This window comes from Humulus lupulus, chromosome 6 (assembly GCF_963169125.1).
Source record: "Humulus lupulus chromosome 6, drHumLupu1.1, whole genome shotgun sequence".
NCBI classification, from domain to species: domain Eukaryota; kingdom Viridiplantae; phylum Streptophyta; class Magnoliopsida; order Rosales; family Cannabaceae; genus Humulus; species Humulus lupulus.
In genome coordinates, this window is record NC_084798.1 from 218,077,883 (window position 1) to 218,087,250 (window position 9,368).

Consider the following 9,368-nt stretch of genomic DNA (forward strand, 5'->3'; position numbering starts at 1 on the left):
GTTATTATGGATTTAATCATGAACTAAACTATTAGTCTAGGGTTTTAATGGATTCTCCTGAACCTTTATTTTAAATTAATGCAAGTTTTATGATTTCAATTTTATCTTGTGATTTATTCAATTTGTTTCTAATGTTTGTGAATGATTGATCACCATTAACATGAAATATATGATTTTGATTCGAAATCTGAAAAGTGAGAATTGAATATGCTGTAATTGAATAAACATAGATTTCATATTAGGACGAGAGTACCTGTGTGGTCTGTGTAGTTTTAGGGTTGTTAATCTTAATGCCTATCTTATGTTTATTTATCACAGAGATGTAGGAAATTTGCATAAGATTGCAACTTATATATCCTAATACGAATATAAGTTATTAATGTTGACCTGCTATCACAAGAGAATAATTGAATAGTAAGATTTGTGTTAAGGAGAATTAAAGAGGATGGTTGATGAAATTAATTGCCCTAGTTTTTAATCCATTGAATTTTCGTAACGTTATTTGTTTTTCAGTTATTGAAGTTAATTTTAGACTTTTGTTTTACAATTTTAGTTAATTCTTGTGACTCAATTATTGTCAGCCAAATAGAAATAGGAATTAAGTTTGGGTACTTAGTATACAGTCCTCGTGGGAACGATCTCACTTACTCTTTATTACTTGTTACGATTACGTGCACTTGCGTATCGATTTTACACAACAGCTAGCAGGTTATTATAGAAAGTTGTAGAGGGCTTTTTCTAAGATAGCCACTCCACTCACCAACCTGACCCGGAAGCAACAAAAGTTTAACTGGAACGATAAGTGTGAAGAAAGCTTCTAGTTGCTTAAAGATAATCCTTGCTCAACACCAGTACTTAGTGTACCGACACCCGACGATAAGTTCGTTGTCTAATGCGATGCATCAAAGCTAGGATTGGGATGCGTGTTGATGCAAAAACGACGAGGCGATAGCCTACGCCTCACGTCAGTTGAAGGAGTATAAGCAACGCTATCCAACTCACGATATGGAGTTGGCAGCGGTGGTCTTTGCGTTAAAAATTTGGCGCCATTATCCTTACGGAGAACGGTGTGAGATTTATACGGACCACAGGAGTTTAAAGTACTTCTTTACTCAAAGGGAGCTTAACTTGAGGCAGCGCCGGTGGTTGGAGTTAGTAAGGGATTACGATTTCGAAATCCTATACCACCCGGAGAAGGCGAACGTAGTTTCCGATGCACTTAGTAGGAAAAGTTATGGAAATTTAGCAGCTTTAGCCGGAATAGAGAAGCCGCTACAGCAGGAGCTGATTAGTGCCAGAATAGAAGTGATTGTAGGCAAGCTGGCTAACTTGTCTATCCAATCGAATCTGTTAGAGGACATACGGATTGGTCAGAGGCATGATGACACACTAACAGCGCACATGGATGCAGTCAGAGAAGGCAAGACTACAGATTTCTCAATATCCAGTCAAGGTTTATTGAGATATAAGGATCGGGTATGCGTGTCAGACAATTAGAGTATTAAGAAGACGATCCTAGAAGAAGCGCACAATACTCCGTACTCAGTTCATCCAGGGTCTACCAAGATGACTCATGACATCAAGGCAGTCTATTGGTGGCCAGGGATGAAGAAGGACATAGCGGAGTATGTATCTAAGTGTCTGGTATGCCAGCAAGTGAAAGCGGAGCATCAGCGGCCTGCAGGATTATTGCAACCGCTTAGCATACCAGAATGGAAGTGGGACGATATAGCCATGGACTTCGTAACGGGTTTGCCAAAGACGAATAAGCAGCATGATTCCGCTTGGATAGTCATAGATAGACTAACCAAGTCGGCTCATTTTCTTCCTGTTAAGACTTCATATACGGTAGACCAACATGCATGCATCTACATCCAGGAGATTGTACGATTGCATGGAATCCCCAAGACGATAGTGTCAGATAGAGGATCAGTATTTACGTCAAGATTTTGGAGAAGCTTACAGCAAGCTATGGGTACTAAATTAAGCCTTAGTACAGCTTTCCATCCTCAGACAGATGGGAAGTCCGAGCGTACGATTCATATTTTAGAGGATATGCTACGCGCATGTGTACTTGATTTCGGAGGATCGTGGAACAAGTACTTACCACTGATCGAGTTCTCATACAACAACAGCTACCAGTCGACGATCGGAATGGCACCTTATGAGTTGCTATATGAAAGAAGGTGCCGATCACCGTTGCACTGGGACGAGGTAGGAGAAAGGCAGCTTCTAAGGCCCGAAGCTGTTAGACAAGCTCAAGAAGCAGTAACGCTTAGTAGACAGCGTGTACTGGCTGCTCAAAGCCGTCAGAAAAGATATGCGGATACCAAGCGACGCGATGTGGAATTCCAAGTTGGAGATCAAGATATCTCCTATGAAAAGTGTCAAGCGGTTCGGAAAGAAAGGCAAGCTTAGTCCCCGATTCTTAGGTCCTTTTAGATATTGGACAAAATGGGAACAGTTGCGTATAGACTAGCCCTACCGCCAGCATTAGCCGATAGTCACAACGTCTTCCACATCTCGATGTTACGCAAATATGTGTCAAACCCATCTCACGTCCTCAAGTACGATACGATAGCGCTCCAGAAAGACTTAAGTTACGAGGAACGACCGGTTAGCATCCTAGATAGAGGGATGAAGTAGTTACGGTCTAAGAGCCTTCCTTTAGTCAAAGTCCTATGGAGCAATAGTTCTGAACGCGAGGCAACGTGGGAGTTAGAGGAGGACATGCAAGGCTGGTATCCGGAGTTATGTGATAAGTAAATTTCGAGGACGAAATTATTTTTAGTAGGGGAGAATTGTAGAGTCCAAGAACTTTACTTAGCTAATTGTTTAGTAGTGTTATAGTATGTTTAGTGTTATCTTTGTTACTATGGATTTTTTTGGTGCAGACCGGGAATTATTTGGACACTCATAGTAGTACTTATAGATTTTCTAAGTTTAATCTATAGTTTAAGGATATTAAGTTTAACCTAAGGTTTGATTAATGTGACTGATATTAAGGATTATATTTATTATACTATAAGGTTTAGATATCAACCAATAGGATTTTAAGCACATGTTATGAATGGTAATTAAGGATTAAGTATTTTTTAGGATTAAATTTAATAAGGAGTAAAGTTTGAATGTTATAGGGTCAGTCAGCAGCTTTGAATACGTTGAGGGCTTAGTCAAGGCTGTTTACTCCATTCAAACTTGGCTAAAAATGTGTAATTCCGTGTTTAAATATTCAGCGAGTGCCGATATATCGCAGCTATAGGGGGCGATATGTCGCAGCACGTAGATACGGAAAACACGAAACGATGCACGGTCGCCTCGGGCATACTGGCCCAGGCAATATATCGCCTACAGGGGGCGATATATCGCCTCCTTCAGCATATGTTCAATTGTTTTTGAATTCTTTTCCTTTCAGCCATTCAAACTTCTTCATATCTTTTGAACGAGTCTTCAGCCTCTGCTGAACGATTATTCAAATGATTTTCACTTAAAAAGCCATTATTTTTATTCAAGTAAAATCAAGATACTTTCATCCCCAAACTCTATAAATAGGACCTAGTACCCAACCATTATTCACCTTTTGCTCTAAGTTCAGAAGTTGCTAGTGTTAAGTGAGTGTGAGAGTGTAAACACCTGGTTTGGGAAAACTATAAGCTTAAACATCATAAGCTTATCAAACACTTTGGGAAGTGAGTTCTATAGTATTTCGGTGGAGGTGTAGATTGGTCTTTCAAGTCTTTGAGGTAACCAAAACTCTAGTTCCTTTCTGTATTATGTTATTTTCTTTCTCATAGTCTTCTACTCAATCTCTAACCCTAATCTTCATTTTGGTTAGGGAATCTAAGTTCTTGAGCACATAAGTTCGGTAAGCATGTTTCTCAAATGGTTTAGTCTTTCCATCTCTTTCATTTCATCTCCTTTCTTTAGACTCACTCTTTCTTATGGTTTTAGGAGTGTTCCAAAAAGTCCCAACTCAGTCCATTATATCCCGGTAACTTTGGTAAGGAAAATAGGCTAGAATTAATATGTTATGTGCTTATGTTATCTATATGTCTTATGTTATTAAATGTGTTATGATATGTATGTATGTTTGTAGGCTTGGGCATATGACCCATATGACTAACAAGACCCCAAATGGATTATGGGCATATGACCTACTTAGCTAGTAGGACCCCATTAATTCCATGGGCATATGCTTGTTTAGTCTATGGGACCCCAAGTAATAATGGCCATTATAATAAGTGTATGTTATATGTATTATGTTAAGTCTTTATGTTTCGTATGAAATTATGTATATGATTAAGTGTTAGATTTTTCCTTTCTGGGCATTAGGCTCATTCCTTTCTGTTTATGTGCAGGAAATAAGCTTTAGAGGTGCAAAGATTCGTGACGCTTAGAGGATGTGTATCGATGGTGAATGGAGTCAAGGGGCCGAGCGTTATTCGATTCGAGGATGTAGTCTTGTTCATGTTTTTTTATGGTTTTAAATGTATTTTCCGCATTTTCTATGTAACTCTTTTTAGTTTTTAAGTTATTTTTGTTTTAAAGACAATGGATACCCATATCCTACTTATTTTATGAAAGTAAACTTTGTTTTTATAAGTTACTTATTAAAATTATGGTATTTTCGCAAATGTAAGTTCTTGTAAGGATTTTATGTATAGTTTCGTTAATGGTCCAAATAGTCTAGAGTAGTGGGTCATTACATTAATGAGACGAAAGATGTCATGAAACGTAAAGCTAGTGATATTGACAAAAGCAAGGTACTGTACGAGGCTTCTGAAATGGCCTATTCAGTAGTTTTATTCATTGTATAATTTCCTTAATTTGTATGTTATATCAACATTGCGCATCATCATATCGTTTGCAGATTGAAAAGAATAGGGTTGATAAGGGAGGGTTTATGTCAATGGGCTCAGGAAGAATAGAGAGCAACTTTAGTGAGATGAGCATTTCAAATACTAGTAGCGGTTTTGGGAGTGGTTCTGGTTTTGGATTGAACACTGAGATCGATCCATTTTCTATCAAGTCTAAAGGTTTGTTCATGCTCTTTAATATTGAATTTGATGTGTAATGCTGGTACTTGTTTCAACTTTACTTTCAGTTCTTTCAAAATAATTCAGCAGTACTTAATTATACTCTGTGAACTGAGTAGATCACTTAATTGATGAAGGGTGCTCCGATTCGCACAAGGAAGATAGCTAGGGACATGCTGCTTTTCTGGAAGAGAGTGGATAATGAGATGGTAACTTTCAATTTTTTTAATGGGAGTACATTGATTACAGTTAAAATATATTCTTGATTTGCCTTCAATTGTTCTAAAAAGTCATTGAAGAATTTTTCCAATGTCAAATATAAGCTGGACTTGAATTTTTTTTTTTTTTTTTTTTTTTTTGCAGGCAGAATTGAGGAAAAAGGAGGAAAGAGAAGTTGCTGAAGCCCTAAGGCGTGAGCAGGAGCTTCGAGAAGCAAAGAGGCAACAACAAAGGCTGAATTTTCTTATTCAACAAACTGAGCTTTACAGCCACTTCATGTAGAACAAGTCGAGCACTCAGCCATCTGAAACTACACTTATGGGGGATGAGGAAACCAATGAACAAGAAGAGCATATTATCTCTATTGATGCTGGGAAGGTTGAGGAAGATGATCCTGAAGAGGCTGAACTAAAGAAAGAGGCCTTGAAAGCTGCGCAAGATGAAGTTTCTAAGCAGAAAAAACTGACAAGTGCATTTGATAATGAATGTATGAAGCTGCGGCAAACTAGTGAACCTGAGGCTCCACAGGAGGTTGCAGGAGCTAGTAACATAGATCTACTCCATCCGTAAGTTTTGTTTTGATCTGTTTTTCTCAGATTTCTATTCTTGTTTAGAACAAATTAGTGGGGTAAAGTGTTTTTCTCAATTTGATATAATTTCTGTTTCTAATTTTGCAGTTCCACCATGCCAGTGACATCAACTGTTCAAACACCACTGTTGTTTAGAGGCACCCTTAAAGAATATCAGCTGAAAGGTCTTCAGTGGCTGGTCAATTGTTATGAGCAGGTTGATAAATGCAACACATATTTAAATTATACATATAATTTCTCCTTTCTGTTTTTTATTTTTCTTCTTTTTCCGACTGTTTATTTGGGAAGTTTTGTCATTTGTAGGGTTTGAATGGCATTCTTGCTGATGAGATGGGCCTTGGAAAGACCATTCAGGCTATGGAATTTTTGGCTCATCTGGCTGAAGTAATTACTCAGCTTGGTGTCTGGCTTTTCTTTGGTGTAACTTGGGATTCTAACTTTAATTTTTTAAATTTCTATTTTTAATTCAGGATAAAAATATATGGGGACCTTTTCTTGTTGTTGCTCCTGCATCTGTATTGAACAACTGGGCAGAAGAAATTACCCGCTTTTGCCTTGACTTGAAAACTCTTCCATATTGGGGTGGGCTTCAGGACTGTACAGTTCTGAGGAAAAAAATCAACCCGAAGACACTATACCGCAGGTAAGCATCTTTAGTTCTGTTGTATTTTCGAAGATCATTGGTGATTTGGTAAAAGAAGCATTTTGGCTTTCATTTGTCTTCTTGTGTCCTATTTGCATTTTAATTTCTAGTCAAGGGCTGAGATATTTTTCAATGTAATTACTTTTTCCTTCTCTTCCAGGGATGCTGGGTTTCACATTCTTATCACCAGCTATCAGCTACTTGTTTCTGATGAGAAGTACTTTAGGCGGGTGAAATGGCAATATATGGTGTTGGATGAAGCCCAAGCAATTAAAAGTTCAAACAGGTTTGATTCAAATCATTCGTGTCAGTGTACTTTGTAGTTTGTGCTAACATTTAATTGTCATAATTGCAGCCAAGCAAGATAGATGCGCAGCCTTTAGAAAAAAGGAAATTTTTTTATTTCAATGGTGCCGATTGTTTTCTCCTTATCTGATAGTCTTAAGCTTGATTTTATTGTAAATTGATGTGCTTGGTTAAAGATTAACAATAGACATTTTATTGATTTGGAAGAAGGTTTAATGAAAGAAGTTATTCCTGTGAACTGTACATTAGTGGTCATGTTGCTGAGGTGCTTGTGTCTTATCTTTATTTGGTTTACAAGCTATATAGTATATCTATCTTCCTGAATCCCTTTACTTTCTTAATGGTTGTTTTCTATTTTTAATTCTCTGTACTCATACTTTTTTGTTGTCTTGCTTGTGATTGGACAGTATAAGATGGAAGACACTGCTTAGTTTTAATTGCCGAAATAGGCTTCTGCTTACTGGCACTCCAATCCAAAATAATATGGCAAAGTTGTGGGCCTTACTACATTTCATTATGCCAACCTTATTTGATAGTCACGAACAGTTTAATGAGTGGTTTTCTAAAGGGTATGCCTAATTTTTTAAGTTTTCTGACATAACTGACAAATAGTTAATATTCCTATGCGCTATGTATTCTTATTAACTATATTTTATCACGTGCAGAATTGAGAGCCATGCAGAACATGGTGGTACTTTGAATGAGCACCAGCTTAACCGATTGGTAAGCATCTTTTATGCAACATTATTTTTATTTGAAACAAAACAGTACTACTGGTGTCTTTTTCATCAGGTCTTGTAAGTGCCATTGTGGTTTTGGACTGTCAAACAATCAAAGACACTCTAACTGGTGTCTTTTTTTTTTAATTTTTTAATGAATTTTCTAAACTAAACTAAATTTTATGAATTATTCACACTGGTTAAGAACTTTAATTCTCATTTAGAAAAAAAAATTATGTATTAAGATTATTTTCTGGGCTAAAAAAACATTCTATAGTTTGTTGTTTTGAGCATAATGAAATTTGAAATATCAAATACTTTAAAAGCTAACTGAAATTTTCTGTCAATATGATTTGTGGGTCTTAAAGAAATTCTCCTTTTGCAATCGCCATGGGAATTCTGTGTGGTCTTACGTTTATGGAGTTTTAGTCATAGTGTTTTAGTGATGATTAAGATGGTTTGGACAACATTAGAAAAGAGAGGATTGCTGATTGTCTTTCCCTTTCTCGTTCTCCATCTCAACACCAACTTTCTCTTGCATTGTGCACATGCATTGTCACACTCACACATGCGTGATAGATTTTTGTTTTGTTTTATGAACCCTTTAATGTTATGTTCATTGGTACAAATGGCTGTGATTATTCCAGGAGTTCTAATCTTTTCCAAGGTTTCAAGTGAACTTTACTATTTGGAGTTTGAACTATGAAAATCCATTAGATTTCTCCTATTTATTGTTGAATTTTTTTTTTATCAAGAAGGAAAGGAACTTCATTGAACAAAACAAGCTGTACAAACAAAGTCCTTTTTAAGGCAATTACAATGTAATTAGTGTTGGGGCTGTTGGTTTGTTTTCAGTCTCGGTTTTGTATTGTTGAAAATTTTGATTAAGCTTATTTTATAATATTTTGACATCAAATTAACTATGATTAATATGTGTATATTTTGACCTGATGGCTTTTCGAGAACAAGCTTTGAGGCTTATATTGGATTTAAGCAGTACTGTTATTACTTTGTTGGTGAGTCTCAATTTCTTTTACCTTTTGGTAGTTTGATGTTATAATTAGGATGTTCAAACTTGACTCAGGTAGTAATTCTTTAACAGACTCAAGTCTCAAATTTTTTATAGCTCAAGAGAGTTACCTCTGGTCATACCTGCAAATCATGGGAGTAAAAAATAGTGATGCACATCATGGCAAAGGTGCAAAGTTTGTTAAAGGTTAATTGAAGGGCCTTAACAATAATGAAAGGACACAGTCTTTTGAATGTGTTAATAGTTTACTTTTAAACAGATAAAAGAAACTTATTAATTTGTCCTTTTAAATTTAATCTATAGATGGAGATCAATATCTATATGCTTCATTCCATGGCCTTTTGATTATTGTGTTCCATAAAGATAGTTTGATGGTCATATGCATCAGGAATATTAGAAAGATAAATCATTACCTTGTTTTTGGTTGTGAATTATTGGGAAATTAAACTAATTGTATTTTATACATGATATCTCTAATAACTTGGCACAGTATTTTGCAGCCCCATCAAAATGCACTTATACTACATGCATTTATGGATCTCTTTTGTTCGTTTGTTCGTGTTAATCTTTTCTCAGAGAAGGTAACTGAATTTGAAATTTTATTTTTTCTCTCTCTGTCTCTCTACAAATTTTATGGATCTCTTTTGATGATGCTACAAATGTACAACCTTTTGCATGCCATGTCAAGAGATGATCGAGATTGTGATTTTTATTATCGGTAATTTTCAGGTACTAGAGGCAGTAGGTCCTATTATTTTATTATCGACAGATACAAGAAAAATTAGAAATGAAGGCTTTTTAAGCCCATATCATCCTCGATATCCA

The 9,368-nt window shown here is 36.2% G+C and overlaps 1 long non-coding RNA gene across 1 annotated transcript; it reads left to right on the forward strand.

Annotated features, from left to right (window-relative positions):
* The first annotated feature begins 4,961 nt into the window (after positions 1–4,961).
* LOC133784513 (uncharacterized) lies at positions 4,962–7,654 on the forward strand. The gene is made up of 7 exons (XR_009871379.1): positions 4,962–5,036; positions 5,174–5,821; positions 5,933–6,041; positions 6,149–6,488; positions 6,649–6,774; positions 7,202–7,363; positions 7,460–7,654. It is a non-coding gene; the product is annotated as an uncharacterized LOC133784513 (long non-coding RNA).
* Positions 7,655–9,368: the final 1,714 nt, after the last annotated feature.